This window comes from Anomalospiza imberbis, chromosome 2 (genome assembly GCF_031753505.1).
Source record: "Anomalospiza imberbis isolate Cuckoo-Finch-1a 21T00152 chromosome 2, ASM3175350v1, whole genome shotgun sequence".
Lineage (NCBI taxonomy): Eukaryota > Metazoa > Chordata > Aves > Passeriformes > Viduidae > Anomalospiza > Anomalospiza imberbis.
This window is the reverse complement of record NC_089682.1, coordinates 97799524-97824308: the sequence shown is the minus strand read 5'-3', so window position 1 is coordinate 97824308 and position 24785 is coordinate 97799524.

The window sequence follows — 24785 nt, the reverse complement described above, 5'->3', positions numbered from 1 at the left end:
AGACTAATTCCTTTTTTCCCAATAAGAATCTTACAGAACAGGAGATATCATCAAGCAGGTAAAATAAGAAAGTTTATACTATATGTGTCTGAATAGCCTGCATGTTTAGAGAGACCAGAAAGGTTGAATTTATTATCTTCTCTCGTCCATGTAATGCTGATCCAATGTTAAAAGAAGGGGAGAATACAAGATGTGTTGAGTCCAGTTGGACTAATTCGTGCTAATTTTCTTTATAGCACCCCATTTTGGATTTGGATTGTGACTAAAACAGAGTCAATAAGACACCAGTGTTTTGGCTATTGCTGAGCAGCACTTGTCCAGCATCAGGGTTTTATTTCTCCCACTCTGCCCCAGCAAGGAGATTGTGGGTAGCACAACAGTCTGGGAGTTGACACAGCTGAGACGGGTGACCGCTGAGCAAAGGGGTATTCCATGCTTTTTTATGCTATGCTCTGACATAAAAGCTCAGGGGAAGGAGGACAATGCAGGGACAATTGTGATTGTAGTAGTTGTCTTTCCAAGTAGGCAGTACATGTGCTGAGGCAGGATTTTCAGGGAAGTGGCTCGACACCTCTCTGCCAATGGGAAGTAGTAAATGAATGCCCTATTTTGCTGTGCTTGCAAAGCTTTGCTTCGCTTATTAAATGCCTTTATCTTGAACACAGTCTCCTTGCTTTTGCTCTTGTGATTCTCTCTCCCATCCTCTTGGGGCATGACTGAGTCCTGGGTGGGGCCAGGACTTACCACAAGAATACAGAAGAGGGGGACAAAACTGAGACTCCAAGATGATTTTTTTTGTATTTCCTGATAAAAGGAGGCAAATCCAAAGGTTGAAAAGTGCATGTGAGAACTCACATTAAAAACAGACTCTATTCCATGAGTAGTAGTCATGGAAAGTGACTTCCACCACATTTTTCTGTATGGATAGCAACTGAGATGAGACTAGACTTCTCCTATGAAAGAGGATTTAGAAACTTTGTAATTTTCCATTTTAGAAGTCCTATAAATATTTCTGTATTTTGTAAAGGATATTGTGAATTATTGATGAAATATCCTTTTGGCAATATTCTTGATGGCTTTTTTAATACTGTTAAAAACCTCTCTGTGGTCAGATTTTTCTTCAGCAAATTAACGAAAGAAGTTGGCTCATATTTCACCTAATAAATATACATAAAACTTCTCTTCACATCTATAAAATCGAATTGTGGTGAAAGTTCATATTTTAAAACATTCAGTTTTTCTCTCTATCGATCCAAAGAAATCCTTTACAAATTGACTGTCATTCTACTCTGATATCCTTAGGTGATGACTTATAAGTAATTCTGGTCAGCTGAGTATTAGAAGAACAACTGCTGTATTAGCTGCTTTTGTAAATATTTTTGCACAAAAGACATTTGTAATCTGCACAACCCAATTACTACCAAAGCAAGAATTGCAAGGCAAGGAATCACTGCAAAGTGCTACAGGGCACAAAGATGTGCACGTCTCTGTGGGCAGAGGCAGCTCCATACGGGCATTTCACAGAATCACAGAATCAAAGAATGATTTGAGTCAGAAAGGACCTTAAAGATCATCTAGTTCCAAATTCCCCACCATGGGCAGGTGTGCCACCCACCAGATCATATTGCTCAGGGCCCCATCCAACCAGGCTTTGAATAGCTTCAGGTATATGAAACCCACAACTTCGTTGGACAACCTGTTCCAGTGGCTCAACACCCTCACAGTAAAGAACATCTTCCTAACAACTAATCTAAACCTGACATCTAATTCCTCTGAAGCCCCATGCTCCCTTGCTTCAGTCCTGGGGATGGCAAAGGAGACCAGAAAAGACTGGAACTATGGTGTCCTGACTATATTAGAAGAAGTTAAGAAGAAAGGACCAGACACTTGAAATAGAAGCAATTTGAAATCTTAAAAAAGCAAAGATCTGGGATCATATTTTATAGACTGAGCAACTGTGTTTGCATTGCAGGCCACTACTTCATGTGTATGGATAAACACGAGCCACAGATACATGCAGCTTTCTGGTCTCCCTACACATAGCTCAAAGTGCTTTCAAAGCAGCTTTCAAAGATCTCTGTGACCAGTAAATAAATTTGTCAGACCCTCTGCCATTTGGAAAGTAAGTACAGCTTACCCTAATGCCTTAGGGTAGGTATCTTAATGTACCTACCTAATATACCCTTAGCTAGCCTAATGTAGCTTCATTTAGGCTAAAAAGGCAGGATGGAGATCCTGAAGTTGCAGGAGTACACACCCATTTTTAGCCTTTCACAGTACAGTGTTCTAGCACAGCAGCAGGGGAGGGGAGATGCTACTTCTGTGATTTCACATTTCTTTTTTTTTTTAAATCTGACTGCTCAATGGAAAGTAAAATTATCATAAAGACCTTCTTGACTTCATAAAAAATTGCAGTCAGCAGTATCCAACAGCTTAAAACTTCCATTCCTGCTGTCCCCAGATCAGCTGCTTCTGCTCAGTTTCTTTGAGGAGCTGACTACATTGCAGCAGTAAATTTCACCAGCTGGATGGGGGAAAAAATGGAGAATTCCTTCTACACAAAAATGACAATTGAGCACAATTGTGCCACAGAGGCAAGGTAGGAGGGAACAGTACAAATACCCATTTTCATATTTTCATGCACGTAAATATATCATAGCTTTCCTACAAAAACCTCTCATGCGGAGTTTCTGTTTATTACAGCAGCAAACAGCACAGTAAAGAATACTGGCTGTAGGCTGCCATCTGCCGGGTTTTGTGATGAAAGGTCACTTGCCAGCAGGTTTTGGCAGATTTTGCCTTAACAATGCAAACAGCATGACAAATGCTCACCCATGGAAGGCTGGGGGCATGGGGGCATCCTATTCCCACCAGTGGCAGTTGATGAAGTTTCTGGAAGCCAGTGGGTTTCCTGAACCTTACAGCTCCCCAGAACACTTTAAAAGGACACTGCTTTGCACAGATATTGTTTCTGTATTGACACAAATTTTAAATTAATATACTTTGATACTCTCAGGTTATGAATCTCTCAGCCACACAAATACACAAACACATGTGAAATCCTCTTTGAAGCCATGCTAATGTGCAAATTCTAATTTTTGTGTAACTTCATATCATTGTACAACCTGTACATCGCTTTCTTGGAGTAGGATTATAGTTTTATTTTCACCAGTTGACATGCCCTAAAGGTTCTACATCTGTTTTCCTGGGCTCTTAACATCAGTTAATGACTTATTACAGCTCAGAACACAAACATTTTATTGGGTTCAATGGCAGCATGTAAGTTAAATGAACCTGTGCTGATGAAGAGATATTGGGTCTTTTATTTAGCTGACATTTATGCAAACATGTGCCAGACAAGTACTTGTAAAATATTCTAGAAATAAAAGTCAGGTTTGTGTGAGTCAGTAGTATTTTTGCCTGACTTCACTGGGTTCAAGATTTCAAACAATATATCTTGGTGTTGGTACACAAATTCCTCAGCCTGCAAGGAGCTCCACATATTCTCCACAGTGAGTTCAGACTGAGGATAGTGCCACTAGTTTTGCAATGGAAAGTAAGGGACATGGAACTCTCGCCATATTGACCATATTCTTGGAAAAATTCTCTAGTATCATTCCGGTTGTAGTGTGGGCCTCCATCTTGCGGCTGTTACTTTTCAGAGACAATCTTATTAACACTTCAAGTTTTCATCTGAATTGTTCACCAGCTTTTTTAAAAGTCTCATAAGCCCCTCTTGCAAGCCATAGTAAACTTTCTTTGTTCCAAAAGATACACAGCAGAGTAACTGACTATCAAATGGGCCAACAACACAGCTGAATTTTGCAATAACTGAGCCTCACTATTATGATGCTGTAATCAAGAGGATATTGTCAAGATTAACAGAACTTATACTAACTTACTTTTATGTTCTCTACAGCCCTTTGCAGAATGGATATAATTCTTTATAATGTGAAAGGGTCTTCCCTTACTTGCTGGCTTGAATGCTCTAATGGATCTCAGTGGAAAGTAGAGAAGTTGGTGGTATTATTATGTATATGCATTTGTAAGTAGATGTTTGCATTTGCATGCACATATTTTGCAATTTCTCAGAAAAAGAGAATAGAATTTCAAGTGAAGTTTTTTGAAACTAACAGCATTGTGAAATTTCCTGTGGCTTTCAGCATACACCAAATAAGAGTCTTCAAAGACTTATGCAATCTCTGCTGGAGCCGACTTCTTAGTTCTAGTGTCTCTTCTTAAACACACCAAATCGATTAAAATTTAACATGATCCTTCTCAATCGCTTGAACTGACAGGAGTCTCCTGAAGTTCAGCCAAAAGGTAAATACAGAGTCCTGCATGTGGGATGGGATAACCTCACATGGCGGGGCAGACTAGAGATCAGCTTTGAAGGAAATGACCTCGTGATTCAGCTGGAAGGTTGGAACACGACCCACCAATGCACCTTTGCACCACACCAAGGTCTCCTGCCTATATTAGAAGAAGCTAATCCAGCAGGTTAAGGGAAGAGATTGTATTCACCACTTGCAAGACAACATCTAAAATACTGTGTCCAGTTTTGGAGTCCACAGTAGAAGACACTGACAGGCAGGTGAAAGTGCAACAGAGGCCAGCAGACAGCTTTGTGGCTGGGTAACATGATGTAGAAGGAGATCATGTCAGGTCTGAGCATGTTCATCCTGCACAAGGGAGGACTATTGGTGGGGGTATCTTGCTGCTGTGAACAATACCAGATAAGAAGGTGAGAATAAAGTGGAGTCAGATTTTTCTAGTAGGTGCATGGTTATCTACGAAGAGACAACAAGCAGAAATTGGAACACAGGAAAATGTGAACAACTATAAAAAAAGATTTTCAGTATGAGAGTGCTCAAACACTCAGAGCACTGAATGCTCAGCAGAGGTTGTCTCAGGAGGTTGTGGAATTTCCATCCATAGAAATACTTAAAAGATAGCTGGATGTGGCTCTGAGCAAATCCTGACGCTGGCTTTGAGTAGGGGAGTTGGATGAAACACATCCGAAAGGTGCCTTCTGGCCTGTCAGATTCTCTTCTTTACCTTTTGAAGAATTTTCTTGTTCACACTGCAGTAACAACATGATACAGGAATTCTCTACTGGCTCTCAGGCACTTCAGCAGCTGAGGAAGAAACAGCCCATGACACTGTAACAGAATATTCACCTGAAGCTGTCCAAGGCATCAGCTCTATGTGCACGCAATGAGACAATTCCTACCAAAGCTCCATTATAAAAGGTTTGTTTCCCCTATGTGTGTTGGGGAAACAGCTCCCTTTCTGTTATTTAAATGATGGGGTTTGACATCATCTGTTAATGAGTTTGCCAGCCTAACAGCACAACAACAACCAGCTGTCACATTAGCAGATAGAGTGAACAGCTAGTTATTTTCCAGGTAGTGGAAAGCAATTAAGAAACTCCCATGTCACTCTGGTTAGTATGGTCTACTGCTAATCAGATGCAAATCTCACCTTAAATAATTAAGCAGACAGGTTATTTCTAAGTAGAACATCCCCATTTACAGTCCTAGAGGCTTGTTTTATAAAAAACTGTAGGTCTCACTGAGTCTGGTGTGTACTGCAATTAAGCTGGCCTAAAGTGCCCTCTTCTTTTCCTGGCCCATAAACATTTTGGGAAGGGAATTTTTGGCAGCCTACTGAACCAATCTGAAGGACAGGAGAATTTGAGGGGCATTGTGAAGACTTCTACCCCTAAAAAAACAAGGTTGGAAGTTATAGTTTCCAGTATTACTATCAGGTTAAACAAAAATCCATCCTCAGATACACAGTATTATTGCATGCAAAAAATGTACTAATGTAATACTAATTTTTATAATAAAGTAATTCCTATATTCAAATATCTAGGCTTTTTTTTTTTTTACTATAGTTAATGGAAATACGAAGAAAAATACCTCACATCTGTTGTCGTTATAAATCAAATCCTAGTTCTATTTTGAACATCCATCTTCAGACTGTTAAACTGAGCATGTCACCTGACAGATTTATCTATTAAGTCCTGGGAATTCAACATCATTTGTATTTGCTGTGCAAACTCCATTGGTACCAGTGGATAAAATAGATTTTAGGATGACCTCTGTTGGCAAAAAGGTCATAAATTACAGATCTTGGACAAGATTTTTTTTTCATTTCACCTCCTAGTGTGCAAAATTAAGGGTTATGATTTAAAATCACTGGAGTTGCCAGTTGAGAAGAACATATGAAATTGAGTATCAATGCCTGAAATTGTCAAAAGTAATGATAGCACTATAAATAATGTATGAGTTAATGATGATTGCTAATCATATTTGGAGTTTCTTAAATGTAGCTCTGACTCTATTGGGTCTGAAATTGCAGGAAAGCAGTAAATTTTATGGAGTATGACGTATGACAGTTTCTTGTTACATACACAGGCTTTGAAGGGTATTACAAGTGCTTTCCAACAGCCTTTATCTATAAAAATATTGACTCCTCTGTGGAGAAATACAGCACCTGGGATTTACATTTGCAGTATTTCTTACTGAAGTAGCAGTACAGTAAAGACAGATACTTATTTCAGGCAGATGTTCTGTCTTTATTTCATGGTATCTAAGTCTTGCCTTGCTTGTTGGCTATCTTCTCAAGTAACTATTTCTAACAAATATATACACAGAGAGGAAATAGGTGACACCAGAGCCATTTATTGTAAGCCTTTCAAATTTTAATAGTGTTCATTCCTGTAAAAACTCTCTGGTGTTCAACATACTACTGAGCTATCAGCTTTTTAAGTCATTGATTCTTTGTCCTGGAAAAAAAAAATAAAAGAAAGCATCTAGGCAGGACATAAGAAAACTGGCAATTTCCCAAGCTCTCCTGTTGCCTCCTATGTGAGCAAGGTATCTGGTAGCAAGCACTACTCTGATCTCCTGAAGGAGAGTGTCTTTTCAATGAATCATGAATGGGAGTGAAAGAAAAGCAGCACATTCCTTTGATGCTTGCCATGCACAGCTGCTCATCTAGGTGTTTATAAAGTAACCCCCTCTGAACACGCTGGGTTGTAGTCCCCAGGTTTTGGATTTAGAGCCCTGTTGAGCACTGCTGTGTTCAGACACTGCTCTCATATCCATGTCCTGTGGTAACTTTTCTGCTTTAAAGGATGGGGTGATGTTTGTTTGGACTGTTTTGAATGGCTGCCTGTTTATCCATTGTCTTATTTCTCTGATGTCCTTTGTCACAGGTGTAGATCTTGTTTTCATCCCAAGCTTATTTTTCCAGTACTGTACTGCCCCTCTGCACCCCGCAGTTCCCTTCGCTGGGAGAAAACACGCTGCCAGCACTGCTGCAGGAAGCCTGTTGCCAGGGCATGGGCATGTCTGCTTCTCTTCATCATAAGGAGCCAAGATATTTTATGTATGTTCACTGTGTTAAGAGCAAGGTGACACAGTCACTTCAAATGGCAAAAGGCAAAAGAACAGTTCAGGAGATGCATGACAGGGCATGGTGCATAAAGGCCAGAGACACTGGATGCATCTGGTAAAAAAAAAGGAGTCACCAGATTCTAGAACACAAATGAAGACCTGGCTATTTAGTTGGGAAAACAAACAAACAAAAAAAAACTGGAGTGATGTTTTGTCATAAACAAAGTGGCAAATAAGGGAACTGGCATTTTCTCAAGGGTATCTAGTACCAAGGTTTCTCAGGGCTGTCTTTCTATGAGAAGCACAAATGCTTAGGCACTTCAAAGGTAACATAACACAGAGGAACACGACATGAATATTAATGTAAGGCAAACAGAAACATGATTTCAAAAAGGAAAGTCAGATTATTTAAAGTCAGTGAGCTAAAGAAAGAAAAAAACCCAACCAACCCACCAAGCAGAGCTTCTAGGTAAATTGGCTTACCACTTCGCTGACTGTTCCTTTGGCCTCTTTCAGCATTCACAGTTCTCACAGTTCATGTAAACATATCAACTGTCCAACTATCTATACATCTACACAGATAGTCAACATCCTTGCCTTTTAGTCTTATCTTTTGCTTACTCACCTCTAAACTCTTGCTCTGATCTGACACAGTTCAAGTCACTTACCTTTCTTTTCATTCTCATGCATGATGCTAACTTCCTTCTCCTGTTCCTCTGCACCTTCTCCATCAGGGAGGACCAATCACTGCTGATCTCTCAGCTGAGTCAATCTCTGCAACTAGAATATTCTACATACTGATCTATGCTCTTGAGAGCAGCACCAAGAAAACATAGCATGCAAGACATTGGATATTTTGGGTTTGTTTTTGTAATTATAATTTTTGTTTTTCCCCAAGATAGAAAGCATTTTTGCCACAGGGGCAGCAAACTCATTTGTTCATGGCGACTATCACTTTGATACTGGCATTGCAAGCAAATCGCAATGCATGGTTTGCCCCAGAAAGCTGATGGAGTGAATAAAGGAAATTGAAGTGTGGATTTCCCTACAGCATTTAAAGCAATAAAAGTGATGGACCTAATTCTCACCAAGAGAGAAGAAGATCAGACTGCTCTACAGAAACTTATTACAGCCATCAGGAGAGGCTCTGAGATCAATAGATATTTAGAGGTCGCCACAGTATGAGATAAATGTTTTTTGGAAGAAAAAAAAATTAAGAAAGAATGTTGGTGCTAGTGGAAAGCTGACAGCTGCTTAAATAAGAACAACAGGAAAAATCCCCAACCCCCAAAAAACCGAAAGTGTAAAAATTGTTCTTGTGACCACTTGAAAATATTTGCCCAAAACAGTGGGAGTTTTGGCTGTGTGCACACTTTTCCTGTTTTTCTATTAAGCTTACAGCTGAAAACCATTTCTTTGACCTATTTACAGAACTCCAATTGGAAAAATAGGGTTTCCTTTTCTGACATACTCTGTAACAATATAATTAGTCAATCAAATAATGACATAAAGACACTACAAAAATGCAAGTTAGACTATTTAACTTCTTTATTGCTTACAAATTAAGCTTATTTTGTCTCCATATGCACTAGTTCATTAAAACAATTTCTTTCTTTAAGGAATATAATTGTACCAGAATGGAAACATCAGGCTGACCTTTCAGCCCTGGTGTAATCATGACCTTACTTGTTCCATTAAGGTAGAAAAACTCTCTCAGGGACCGTGTCTGAAAATGCATCAGTGGGAGATTTTTTGTCTTTTATAGCTGTCGGGAAACATACAGGGATACTTTATTTGCTGGATGAAAAAGATGATGCTTCCATGAGAAAAGAAACTATGAAAGCTATCCCAGTAAAACAAGAAAGTGAGGCAGCATATGGAATAAGCAGAAAGCAAGAGTACCAGCCTGAGTGTGAACTGGAACCCACATAAAACTTATGAAGAAAAGAAATTCTAAACCTTTGAAACAGCTCCAATCAGCTTGAAATAAACTGGACTGCTATTCTAGTAATAATACTCCTAAATAAATTGTTATGGTTCAAGCAAGCAAAGCAATCAAACATTCTTTTCTCTGCTGAAACCATATATACTGATTCCCTTTTATCTGCCTATCACAATGCTCTCCTCTGAGCCACAATAATTCATCCTTCAGAATTGAATTCTCCCAATAATGTTTCAATTCATAAACAGATCCTTTAGTGGCACCACACACTGCCTGAGAGTTTTTCATTCAAGATGAATATTAAAAGCAATTACATATAGAAAGCATACTAAGAGTTGACCGAGGTCTGGAAGACCTTTTCTCCTCAGCAACAAAAAAGTCCTAGAAATAACATTTTAACTTGTTCATCTGTTCTACCCTATAGGAAAAACTTTATAGTTAAATATAGAAATTTGGCCCACAACTTTGTTACAATAATAAGCTCTGTTTTTACAAATAAACTGCACAGATCAATGAAAGATGCATGCTGTCTCGTGATGTGCTGCCAATATTTTAACAAAGAGCTCTAACAATAAAAAAGGTCCTTCCTTTACTCATGGTAATCTTGATACAGAAAGCAAGTTGTAAAACTTTTTCATTTTGACCCCAAAAATTCTCTATTAGACTTACAGAAAATATGAAAAGAGAAAACAGGGACAGTCATTTAAAATTAGCTTTTGCTGGGGATTTTTATGTTGTGTCCTGAAATATGGATCGGTAGAAATGGATCTTGCTCTGTGGACAACAGGAATGATAATCCAAGGCACAGACAGGATAAACTAGGGGTAGGTACTTGTCTCAATCTTCTGATGCCATGTACACAGAGAATACAGGTTTAGCTGAAATTCAGACCAGGAAGTTTAAAGTCATCATTCTTCACATCTTAAAGACTTCTGGCTCACAAGAACTGTCCAGAAGAGTGGACTCTCACAGTAGGGACCTCCTGAGAGCATGAATAGCCATCATTTGACGTGAACTTAATTTGAAAATTAAAGAAGCCAGAACCGAGGCAAAATTTAGGTCCCCTAAGCTCAAAATTGCAGTTTTCACGTGTCTGTTTTTCTGCTGCCCAGTCCTGGAGACATCACTGTTTTCAAAGCGAGAGTTTCTCAGCAATTGACTAATGTCCAGCATCACTCAGGGTCTAGAAATTAGCTGTTCCCCTACCAGTATCTAGTAATCATTTCCAGTCAGAAAGTGCACACTGACAACAACTGTCATAAATCCACAGCTATGTTACACAGGGGCAATAATTCTCAAATACAGCTGTTGCTGCATTCTCTCCTCAGACTCTACTCCAAATTTCTATAGAGAACTCACTAGTTAAGACACATCTCAAAGGAAAGAGAGATTGAGGTTTATTTCCTATGTATTCTTGAGATTGGCTTAATTACAATCAGTCTCTCTGAGCTGACAGGGCGTACACAAAGACCTTGCAAGAACATGCAGTATTTGCTCCTATTCTTTAATGTTACTATTTACTCTCATTCTTTAATCAGTCTGATTAAAACCAATACTTTGAGCTTTGTGCACAAGTTATTTTAAGATTCATTGCTTCAGAAACAGCACAAAGACCATGAGAACTATCCTGTAATTCTTGCTCATGGGTTGTTTAATGAATGAATTCAACGTTGCTTAAAAAAAATGTGTGTTCGAAGACACCTCAAGTAAAAATGCATTGGCTCCAGATTTATCTGTTGCTTTGGTTTTACTCATTTGTTGCTTTCAGAGACACCTAAAGGATGGTCGCCACTTTGATACCCTGTGATCTGAGAGCACTCCTCGCTGTTCTTGTTGAGAATTTATCTGAAAACTCAGGCTTACTACACTTCAGTCTGATTTATTTCATAGGCAAAACATTCACTCCTCAGTAATACTGTCTTGATAATGTGATTAGGTAGTAGCCTTGAGATGAGTGACAAGACTTTTCTAGATCAGAAGCAAGGCTATTACTCTTTTGTCTTGGAACTGAATTCAGCAGATCACTAGAATTGAACATCACTAAATTGAAGTCATGTGGAGGATTATAACCACCAAAACCAAAATGCTTCAAGATCACAATACATGTAATTTCCCCTGTGCTTGCCTAACATTTCAAAACAGAGAAAGAATAAGCCTTTTAGACTCCCTTGCCACCACTAATAAGCAATTCTGAATCCTCTGCTCCCAGATGAGATACTGTCTGGTATATCATGAGTTTCCTGAGGAGTTTTGTTTAAATAATTGAGGAAAAACACTTATTTGAGAAATATTGGTTTGGAGCTGTGAACAGCACAATTCAGATTTAAGTACTGTTTCAAGATTCATGCAGGGACCTCATCTTTCTAAAGAAATTCTGTAAGATATAAGGTTTGATTTCACTGTGATACTTTTTGTCAATCTTCTTCCAAGCTTGAGACTTCTTGGCTGTCAGCATCTCCACTATTGAAAATACCTGGTAACACACAGCTTTGTGTGGCAGGAATTTTCATCCTAGGAGAAAAAAAATGAAACATGAGGAAAAGTTCATACTTATTAAAAAAAGAAAGGAGAAAAAAAGAGAAAGTAACATTTATGGCATGTTGAATGCTGTCTTAGATGTAAGAAAGACCTGGGGCATATTAGGAGTAATGATCAGTGAGGACTTCAAAGAGCTCAGTGCAATCATATGAGGAGTTCAGGAAGTAGAAATCAGCTCAAGTATTGGAGTGTTGCTTCAGTATATCTTCAGCTGGAAGACCCGCGTACAGTACCTCCTACTACTCCTTTGTTCAAAGCAAAACTTTTCTCAGGCTTGAAGAAGCCTTTTCTTGTCCTTGAAGTTTTTAATGTCCTATTGACTCAGCTCCATTTACCCTTTTAGAGGGCAAGCTCAGCAAGCTGGCAGACCTAGTTAGCCAGGAAGATCCATTCACTTAAAGAAATTTTAACAATTAGTTAATATTTATATTGGTAGATTTCTTTGTGTGGTTTTCCAAGAATGGAGTGAAAAAAAAATCCAGGGAATTTGCAATGGGTTAGCTGTGGAAACCAAGGGCACTCTTTAAATTGCTTTGCAGTGGCAGTCCCCATTTCATTTCAGCCTTTGCCGATTTTTTTTTTTTTTTTTTTTACCGCACAACAAGAGGTTTATAGCTTACTGGCAAAGACAGAAAGAGAAAGAAAGGAAAACAGAAAGTTCGCAGTTGTATCCTTGGGGCTCTGATAATCATGAAAGGACTCCCCATTTAACTGGTTCTACTTTGGGTTATTGGATCAAATCCACCTTTTATATGTGGAATTATTACAGTAGAGTTTTAAGCTTTCATGTGGGAGACTCGTTACTGCTCCACTTGTGTGAGTTCAGTGCTATTTCAGGGGAATAAAATGGGTTAAAGCTCAGCAGGCCCTGGGCATGGCTCACTTTCATGGGAGCAAAATGCACTGTTATAGGCAGAGAGACTCTCAAATCCATGAAACTAGAGCAATTACCCAGGACCCACAAGAGGTTCACCACAGGAGGGTATTCCTGATCCAGCTGACATGGGGTACTGGCAGCTGTAGATATTGAGAACAATGGAGCTCTGTGACCTCCTCTCGCTGCCCAGGGATTATGGATGCACAACTCGGGGGACATACAGCCTTCCTGAGGCAGCAGGGCACAGCATCTCACAGCTCCAGCTGATCTCACAGCTCCTGCTTAGTGTGGGAGCAGCATTTTCCACAAAGCTTCTGTATGGACTTTAAATAAAATCCTCCTTCCCTAGAAGTAGCGAACACATCTTGGGAAAACAGGGAAAAACCTGAGCACATAGCACACACCTCTGTTCTCCCACTTTGAGGATTATTCTTACATCTATCTACAAATAGGCTAACTGCAAGTGCAGGTAAGAGTAATTTGACTGTCTTAGCTCAGTGATTAGATTGCAAACAGAAGCCACCACTATAATCATTAACTGCTCATACAGGCTTGAAAATACAAGTCATGTGTGTGACATCTCACTGTGGAAACAGAAAGTATTGAATAAGAGCAAAGACAAATAACTCAACTGTAATACTAAAGAGGGTTGGAATAGGTAATCAATCATAAATGGGATTTCCAGTTTGAAAAATAAAGGACCTGATTCAAGAAAAGCCAAATGGCAGCATTTGCAGTAGTGAGGACAGGCTGAGTAAATGTTCATAACGATGGCAAGATGCACGTTTATCTGTGCAAAGATAGCTGATGCACAGGTACAAAGGGCTGCATTCCCTGGCAAGAAGTTCTACAGTTCTACTCATGGCACAAAGAAACTGCTCCTTACAGTTGCTTTAAGTCTGGCTACCACTGGCTGCATTTCATGGTTCTTTGGCCTCACAATAGCAGAGGAAGCAAACAGACTTCTACATTCTCTGCCACTCAAGAGTTGCAGATCTCTGCCAAGCTGTACTGGAACTCTCCATCCTTTAATTATTCTCACTTCTCACACCCTTTTCCAGTTGCAACGTCTCCCTCAGAAGACGTGGTGATCAGAGTTCTGCTTAGAGTATCAGCTGGGAAAAAAACAGATGTTTGTACGGGAGCAAGATGATGGGATTTTTAAATTGATTTATTTTCCCTTCTTAATGATTCCTAGTGTTTAATCTGTTTTTTTGACTGCTACTAGGATTATGTTTTCATTTATCAGAACTCCAGAGGTTTTCTCTGCAGCAGTAATAACTGGCATTTTACACAATTATAAGATCATGTTTTCTCCATGTAGATTTTTTTAGACTTGTCTATGCAAAATTCCATTTGCCATTTTTTGTCCAGTCATCCAAACATGTCCAACTTTTTGCTGTCAAAAACAGAAGTACTGCACTCCACCTAACTACTTAGTTTGCATTTCATTCTCTATCAATTACTTCCTCATGTAAATTTTTGTAAAATTCATACACTTTCAGCAAATCTTCCTGTTTTGCTGAAGCAAAAGCTTTCCATCAAAAATATTGCATCCAGCTTTCCTTGGCAATATATTAGAGTCTTCATTTGCTTTGTAGTTCAGTGACTTTATGCCTTTTCAATGTTTTGCATATAAATTAAACTGAAAAGGACATAGACACAGCTGGTTTAACTCAATGTGGTTTCACATAAAGTTTCTAACTTTCTTCCCTTATTTTCAGTTACTTTGAATAATTTTTTGTGCAGTTGAGTGGCTTGTATATAGAACTACTGGTGGGATGTGTGCAATAGCAATGTTAGAGATGATCAAAGTCTTAAAATTTTAAATTATTTTAGCTTTCCCTTCATCATCTCTGCTTTCATTTTAACCACAATATCTTTGGCATGCCTGTGTTAACATTACAAGATCCGCAATTAACAGACAATTTGCTGAAATACGTGACTAAATCCATGAATCCAGAGCAGGATCCTTTTTGAAATATTAAACTGGAACTTCTTTGAAGAACTAGAATTGCAAATATAAACCCCAAACACTGCACAATGCATGGGGTATTTTTTACCTTATGGTCCATATTGGAGTAGACACTGGAGAGGACATAGGATAACCACACCATGTGGTGTTAGAATGCTGTTCAACAAAATAAACTGTTCCTGTTCAATGATCCAGAACAATAGAGCCCTAGCAAGTGATATTACATGAGCATTGAATCAACAGCTTATTTTGAACAAACATGAACATCCTCCAAACAAGGATATGGTAGAAAAAAAATGTTTTACTAAACATTTTAAGATAAATTTAAGTAATTAATGATCCAGTTGTTAATACATCCTATTTGTCAGTGGTTTGGTTAAATTGCAGAAAATATAATTACTTTGGAAGCTTTTGATGCCAATTTATTATACATCTCACATTTTATCATACACCTATAAAAAACAAGATGGTAAGTACCTTGAAAAGCTGACTTCCATGCTAACTTCAGCTTTTTGCAGTTTACCCCGGGTAAAAAATTCCAAGACATCAGGTGAGCCTGCTAGATGGAAGTGAGGAAAATTATCAATTACTGGAATAAAGAGGCTGCTTGGAACCATGTATTTAGGTGAGCTTTTCTAAAGACTAGGTAAATAGTGAGGGTCAAGGAATTTCAGAGGAAATGGAAACAGGGAAAGTGAATACTGCAAAAAAGACAGTAAAGATCAAAACTAGAATGATCCAAACTATTCACTCACAGACATTTTAAGAGAAATATTGATTGGTCTGAAGGAAGGAGTGATGGAAATATCTGAAAGTACCAAAGAACTTAATATAGAACTAAGGTCAAGATAAAACCGTGTGTTAATAGCCAAAGACATGGCTGACAGCAACGGACAGGTTAAAACTGAGGAATAACTCCCATTACTCTCATCAAGATCTGCAATCTGATAAAACCACTGCACATATTATCTTTCAGCAGAAGATCTGCATGCTAACAACAGGCAGGTGACAATAAGGTGATACCACAATGTGTGTGCTAGTCCACTTCTCATATCCCAGCAGGAAGATTGAGTAATGCTGTGAGGAGACACAAATGAAGAAATATTGATGAAAATTTGCTGTGCTTTAGGCAGGCTTAAGAAAAAAAAAATCTGAGGCAAAATAATCACGATAAGCATTATAAAAAGAGGTAAAAATATTTCATCAGTGCCAGAAAAGAACATTGTGAAATGATGAAGCTTCAACTGCTGGTGTACCTTTTCCCTGTCATACACAAGTGACCCTGGACAGACCATTTAGACACAAGTCCTTGTGCTTTGTGGTGGTGAGTCACGGAATCTCAGAATTGTTTGGGTAGGAAGGGACCTTCAAAGGGCTCTGAGGCTGAGTGAAATCTATGTGGGAATGACCATGAATGTGTGTCTTTGTTTGGAAAAAAATATCTCCTTTCTCTTTTACAAGGTCTCAAAATGAGTTAATTTCCTGTTTATCTCACATAATCAGGCCCGTGTATTTTGATCACAATTACAGGCTTAAGAAACCCAAGAATTCCCTTAAAAAAATTATCTATTTAATGACAGCATATGCACTGTAACCTTTGTTTTAACATTTTCATATGACCTTTTTCTGTTAGATTTTCCATGTAAATAATAGGTACTGAATTGTAAATTTGTATAAAAATTGCCAAAGATCTCAGCATCAATAGTACACATTTACTGATGAATATTTCATAATTATTTTAACACAATATTTTAATGATAAATTTGAGCTCTATCCACTACTCTTCAAAAAGGGATAACTTTTTACAGAATGTTTTCATTTTTTCACATCTGAATTATACTGAGCAAAGGTTCTCTAAGGAACATGATTGTAATCCTCCTACTAAAATCAAGAGTAAGTTATTGGGAGATGGGGTGTACAAATGGTGGGGAGAAGAAGCTTAACATTAAGTAAGAAGGACTATAATAAGGCTTACCTTTGATATTTATGTTTCAGAGTTTGGGGCTGGGGTAGGCATATAACAGACTGTTATTAAAATTAAACTCAAAAGACCTTCCCTTAAAAATTTGCAGCTCTATTTTCTCTGTATGAATGAGCAAACAGACCACTACTAGTTCTCGTGACAATATAAAAAAAACCAAATCAATATAAAAGTGCATTGAAAATGCTGAGGTTAAAATGCTGCTTATGCCACACACATGTACAAATGGTCATTATCACAGTAGTGCCTGGATTTTACAGACTGTGTGAAACTGCAATGTTCATTCATTTTGTAACCAGGAACTGTGGACCAGTTCAAAGACACATGAACTCCTAGACAGTTCTGGATTCCACAGATTAACTACCAAATTCAGCATCTAAGAGGGAGACAGGTCAACACAGCCAGGAAAAGCAGATTAGCCACTAATAAAATTGGTGTCTGCAGACTCTGAAAAAGCATGTGGATGACTGCTACACCTGGGCTAACAGCATGTGACCCAAAGTGACAAAGCAAAAGAAAATATTTATAGACATATCAATCTAGATCTAGACATAGATACAGGTATATAGATACGTAGACATAGAGAAAACAGTTAGTCCAGACACTTGGACAACTAATTGGAAGACAATAATCCAGGTAAAAGGCAAACCTGAAAGAAAGACAAATTAGGCACTTTATCTCTTCTGCAGGCTGAGAGCTGCTTCTCCCTGCTAACCTTGAAATTGCAAATGTAATAACTTCCAGAACTGTTAGTGAAACCTGGAGCATTTGATTGCTGAAGCCCCTGTGTCACACCTTGCAGACCTTGTCTGAGATCTGTGACTGCACTGAATCAGTTCTGTAATTCTGAAACTCTCTGAAGTCACCTGACTTCAGGTGGGACCCTGAGGGATCCAGACCCTTCTTACAGAAATTTGCTGAAATTTCATCAGATTTGGTTCCTTTGATAAAATAGATTCCTTCAAGACTATCTCAGCAGTCTCTACCCATTTCAACTCTTCCTCAAGTCCTCATGTTACATTCAATTTACTTTTTTTTTGTGTGCTAGAAAAATGCCACTATATATGTGAGATATACAACAACAATCTGAAATTTTAAATAATTTGAACTGGGAAAAAACCCACCATGTACAACATATAAAAAATATGACATAGAGCTTGGAAAAGGCAGATAAAAATAGAAAATACATTGTAGAGCCAGAAGATATCCTATGGGATGTAGAAGACACTGAAGGCCAAGTAATACAGAGATGGACCCATAGCGAGGTGTGAATTATATCTTCAAGAAAAAGAGAAAAGAAAGAAGAGCAACAGAAAAAAAAAGAAAAAAAAAAATGAAACCCAGTTGGTTGAGGTAACTAGGCAGGTAAAGCAGTTATCTCTATTCCTGAAGTTTTTTCTTGTGCTTTCATCCCTATCCCTCTCTCATTCCTCTGCTGCACAGCCTAGTGTACTGCTTTTGAGAATGTTGAAACAGGAGCAATACTTCCCCTCTCACATGAGCTGGCAGGGACAGAAATGCTTGCTGCATACTGTCTATTCCATGAAATCTCCCAATATTTTGCCTGTTCCAGCTTTGACAAAAATATGTGCATTTCCAAAAGTTTTTGTACTTACATCCTGACATCACCCAGATCATTAAGAATGGAGGTCTCATGTTCTTGCATATTCCCCATTTCAGAAACAGGTGGCAGATGAGGTGTCTCCCATGCTGAGCACCATTCTGCCATGTGCTGGGGAGAGAAGCTGATTGTTCAGGGATTATCATGATGGCAGGGATTATCACGATGGAAGTAGAAGAGTTTGTCTCTTCGTTGGCTGGCATTCTGGAGGAGAAGACTGTTGGCCTCCAACATGTCCTGAACAGCTGCTCTGTCATATCACAGATGGTGGGAGCCAAACACACAGTGCAGAGCTAGAGCAGGAAAAGACCAGGAGACTGTGCTGCCCCTATTAAGTAACAGCTTCACCATCTCAGGACAGTTTAAATCTCTCCTGAACTTGTATTTCTGGGAGAAACTGGCCTGTGGAGTGCTCAGCTTGGAGAGAGACAGTTCTACAGAGGACATGCACCACTGTGCCCTCTGCAGCATGCCAGAAGAGTAAAACCGCCATTATCAGAAAAAATAGAGCATATGTTTTCAAATAACCACCCATCTGTTTATCTTTTTTACACATTTACTCACTCTGACTGCACCTAGGGTTGGTGTCTGCTCAGAAATAACAGACCTCAGTAGGGAACACCTGAAGGCAAGTAGAGGCACCACAAAGACACAAAATAAATAGGATAAGGTGATATTTTGTCTCCACCTGCCAAAGGACTAGAAGGCAGCTTTTAGAACTTTTATGCATGTATAATTGTAATACTTCTCCTACCACTTCCAAGATCATCTCTGATGATTTTGTCTTTTTATAATTTTCTTTACTTATTTTCTTTATGCATTCACACACAGAATTATGTAAGACAATGAAGCTCTGTCTCTTGACACAACTTCAGCTGCATCTTTTCTTGTTCTGATACTTTCAAGATTCACAAGAGTTTTCTCTATTGTTAGCTTAATATTTCTCAAAAACTGTTCACTTTTTTTCCCTGAACACCCCTCTTGACAGCCTGCACATCAATGGAGAAAATCCTACAGCCAATATTAAACAGCTGTTTCTTCCATCTATAGTATCATACATTGCACATTTAGAACTTCTGTACATTTAGTTGATCCCAAAGAACATAATAAACATCTGTGGTATTGGCAACAAATGAGGTTGTAAAGATGTGTCAGCCAATACTGTGGCAACTCAAAATAAAGCAGTTTCCTCTCTGTAGTACACAGGTACAGCAAACTTCCATAAACACCCATGAACTTATGTGCAGAAAAATCCCAACTTAACATTTCTAGGATCCCCAACCATAATTTGAAAATCATCTTCAAGAAATCTATGCCACAGTGTCTATATCTTGGTCAGCCATCTGGAACTGCAGTGGAAAACTTCTCTCACCTGCTCATTTTGGTTTCATAAATAGATGATCTCATGGAAACAAGCAGAGTTCAAAATAGTGAAAGATGGGAAATGTCTTCACGTTGTTCATATCTCATCAAAAAAAGCAAATTGCATTGCTCACACTTCTTCTCTTTATTTAGTTCTTCACCCATGAATAAGTTCCATAGTGGTGCATCATACTAAAAGGGATCTTTGAATATTATTTTGGGAAAAAAACCACCCTGCTTTTGTCATTTTCCAATTATTTTTTTTTTGCACACTCTGCAAGGAAAACTAGATTGGGCAAAACTCAGTTGGAAATCTCACTCTCACTTTAGAATTTCTTTCAGTCTCATTTTATTCCTCAGTAAGGGCTTTTTTTTTTTTTTTGGCATACTATTCAAGCCTGTGAATCTAAATTTGATTGATGCATATTTGTATTCTTCCACAGATCCTACAGCTGTCAACAATTTTTTCCAGCTAATGAAGCACATTCTCATCGTCATCCACCAATGAAAGAAAATGCACTGCAGCTACATGGCTAATGAGAACACATTAACAATATTTGAATGAGCAACACAATTTCAGTTATTACTTAAACACAGAGCTATGTTATAATAGTTAATGCATACAATTAACTATTAAAATTCCTGTTGTTTGTGTATTTCTATTGTCATTCCTAGGCAAACTGATTCTGTCCCAAAGAAAGAAAGAAAGTTGTTTTGCAGAAGTATTTTTATGAATCACAGATCATATCTGGCCTGGAATAAATGCTGAGTTCTACCAGATGTATGGAAATTAATTTTTTCAATCTCTTAAAAGACTTTTAATAAAGGACTCCCAGGATAATGTGTAAGTTCCAGAACAACAGCAGAGATACAGCATTTGCACCCTCTCTGAACTTATTCTGTACTCATATCTGGGGGGAAAATGGGTAGAATGACCATCATCCACTTGCTCTTGTTTCCTTACCAGTAAAAATGTTACCAGTTAAGTTAAAAAATTAATGTCTTTCTTAAGATGGAAGGTTTGGGTACAGGTTTGTTTTTGTGAGATTCATGGATGAAGATTCCTGCATGAAATAGCTACCATTCAGCCCCTGAACACTTATTTTACACTGTACCTTACACTATGGGTTAAATCAAGCAAAATTTGCAAGTGTCCATACCTGTTCACACAGATTTTTTCACTTTCAAGTGTTTGAAGGAAGAGCAAACAGTAGTTTATAAATCAACTATCTCTGCAGTTTTTGGAGAAAAGCAAGGTTTCTTCCAAATGCCCTCTCTTACATATTTATTAGGATGACATAGAATGTCTTCTGGGAATATATAACACAGATCTTACAATTTTCCCTCTTAAAAAATCTGCTTCACTCCACAGAAATTAAAAAGAGTTGGCAGGATGTATAACTCACAGTTGGGTATCCAGTTTTGAGATTTCTGCACCCAGGGGTATGAAGCCCTACCTGAAAAGGAAATGTTTATCAAAGGATTCAATCCCAGCACAATCTGACAAGGGGCTACAGAACAAGAGGAGTTCTTTACTTGAAGTTCTCCACAAAACTCTTGTAAAGTTCTGTGGATTTTTAACACCAAAAGCTACATTAATTGGGAACTTATGAAGAAGACAAAATTTTGTCCCCAAACCACCTTCAATGTTGGCAATACAGCCCAGAGATGTCTTATTAGGTAAAATGCAGAAGGAAAAGAATACCATTAACTTAATTATATATGATGAGTACATGAAATATATGCCAGAATCCTCTGTGTCTTCAAGTATGTCCACTTCACATGACTCTCTCAATAAATAAAGCAGGATTTAACCCCTAGGTGCTCTGGATTATAAATATGATGGTAATCCTTTAAATGAATACAAAGAGGAACAGGTGAAATCTTTGGATCTGTATTGGAGTCCTAACTGTATGGTTTCTAGCATCCTAGCAAAAAACTTTTTTACATACTTGCACAAGCTAATGTTGGAGGAAAGCTCAGGGGAAGAATACACTTGTCTTGTTCATGACACAAAGCTCCTAAATGTGGGGATTTTTTTTACACTGACATAGTGCAGAAGGTGAAAAGGAGTGTAAGAAAGTTATTTTAATGCACAGATAGATACACACATCCATTTATTTCTTATCTACCCTTAAGATGATGCGGGCCACTTAAACCCAAAATGTTGCTGCTAAATGGTTTGGGGCAGGATCCTTCAAAAAGTCAATCCACCTCAGGGACCTGCGCCTGGTTCTGTTGTCTCAAATTGTGAGGCGGCTCTGTATCAACAGGGTTCCTTTTTAGTCTTCACTGGCTACTAATCCTGCCCATTGGGCAACTCGAGAGCAGGCAAGGAGAGCAGCAGGAGGATGTTGTAGAGACATGTTCCCTGGATACTTTATCACCCCTGACTGAACTGAAGTGACCTGAAGCTACATCAATTTGTTAATTTAGCAGTGCTTCATTGTTGCCCCTGGCTGGTAAATCCTGTAGTTCTCAGTGTCACAAAACCAAAGCTTTGACACCTTCCCACTCCAGGTTTTTTAGCAGCTCGTCTCTAAATGTGTGTGAGTACGAACCATGTTTTCACACTTATTTGGGTAGCACCTGGCACTGTCAGTCATATTCTAATCTTAATACTTACTTGGAATGGAAAAATATTGACTATCATCTGAGATGCAGAAAGATCCTCCCAGAGGACTGAATACCTGTTGTTCTCCCCCTTTAATTATGCATATTTCTTTTCTAGGCATTCTACCTTATGTTTTTCTTGAAGGCAGATAAAAACTTTTTGCAGTGAGTGATGTTTTTTTGACAGATATCTTGTTATGAAGAAATAGTACTATGATTTCAGGTCCTATTAAATTGAGAATATATGTCTCATATATGTAAGAATAGCCATTTTGGAACTCTAACCACAGGAAACTTTCATTTGCTTCAATCAAGATACAGTCAGTCACAGGACTACCACAACACTGCTATTAACATGGTCCTGGTGCTAAGGTTATAAACATGACCTTAGTTGCTAAGCCTGAGAAACCTAGATAAATTCTTCTGGAAAGAGGTACTTCTGCATGAATCTCCTCTCCACGTGTTTTTTCCAGCTGGAATAGCAATAAGATTGTATTGGGTCTGGCTGAGATGGAGCTCGTTTCCCCAGAGCAGCCCTCCAAGTGCTGAGCTTTGCTTTGGTAGCTGGAAAGGGGCTGGTAACCCCCCAGTGCTTTGGCCACTGCTGAGCAGTGCTGGCACTGCACCGGTGCCCTCTCTCCAATATTTCACCCTCACCAGTAGGAGAGGGGTGGGCAAAATCCTGTGAGGGGACACAGCCAGGACAGGCGGCCCAAAATGAACAAAGGGGTGTTCCATACCATATGGTATCTGCTCAGATATAAAAGCTAAGAGAAAGGAGAAGGAAAGGCCAACATTTTATACCAATTACAACTGTCTTTTGGAGCAACTGCAAAGTGTGCTGAAGGGAAGCAAGGATATATACTACATAAAAATAATTTATTATTTTATTAAATAATAAAACCTTTGGGGTTTTTCCTTTGGAGAGCACAACCTTAAATTTTGTGTTAGCAAAATGCCTTTATTTCGACCCAGAAAGTTTGGTGGTTTTTTTGGTTTTGTTTTTTTTTGTTTTTTTTTTTTTTTCATTTTATAATCTCCCCATCCTATTCTGCTGAGGGAATGACAGAGTGGCTTAATGGGCACCTGGAGTCTAGCCAAGGTCAACCACCACCTAAGACCATCAGGTAAATTTTCATTCTGACCAAAACACAGCAATGAGGTGAGTTTGCAAAGCCTGAACACACAAATAAATTCAAGCATATTTTTAATAGCAGTCAGATAATCTCACAGTGAATAATTTTTTAAAATTGATTTTGCTTAGAGGTTTTAATTACTATCTATGGTCCATTGTGGTAATTTCTGAATTGTGTGCTCTGGTCTTGTAATACTGAAATGTGATTTTAAGGCTCTCCCTGAGCTAATAATTTTTGAGTGCACGGTATGTGGATTGTATATTTATAAGAAACGTCTATTATAAAGAGGCCCTGATTGAGTTCAATTACTCAGGACTTGCATTTATTGAAATAATCTCCTATTCATTAAAGAAATTAATGGAGCTCTTTCATCTCTTCAGCAAAAACAACAACAACAAAAATGCCTGAGCATTATCTAGAGTTATCTCTGGTGGATTTGGTTTTGCTTCAGCATGGTAAATTAGAGTTGGGGCTTGGATTGATTAGTAAAATCAGAGACTCAAGGTCCGAGTCTGTTGTTCACAAAGGAGGTCCATCCATGTCAGAGACAAACACCTGCTTTAAGTTACTGAAGCGAAACTTGAGTTACTGCAGTGTAACTGAGAGGATAATCTAATTAATTAACCAAGAGGTTGTAAAGGAATTCTTACATCTTGGGCTAAACTTCCACTCTAATTTACATAGATTTGTATTAATTATACTTTTCAAAAGGTATTTCCATAATTTAAAAGTTCAGTATTAGGTCAGTAATCCCACTGGGTTACTCCAGAAATAAGTAACACTGTAATATTTACAACCCCTATCACCATTAGGCTGCAACCACAAATTAAGAAACTCTCATTCCAGTGAGTTGAAAACATTTCCTCTGGTTTAGTCTCTTAACATACAAAGAGTGGCTAAGTCAAACCCTACCTCAACCCACTTTTTAGTAGGATCTAGTTACATTTTTCAGCTCTTGACTGTAAAACAAATAGTTTGGGGGTAAAATCCATACAGCTAGAGTCTTAACAGGTGGAAGAATTAAAATGCTGTTGGGGAAACATAAAGCCCGCAAAAGCTAAAAGCATATGCATTTTGCTGTGTTCAATAGACCAGATCCATTTCTATTACTTGGACCACGTACTCTCCTGGAGGCCTTTGCGTGATTCTTGTTAAGCTGAGGACACAGTTGAGATCTGGATCTCTTATCATTGCCATAAGATGTTCCACCTCTGATTATAGTCCTCCCATGATCCTTTTTTTTCCCTTAATATGACAAAAGTGTCAGGTCCTCACTTACAAAGTTAATGTTTTCATAACTGTTGGCCAAGCACACCAAAGAAAATCAGAAAGGC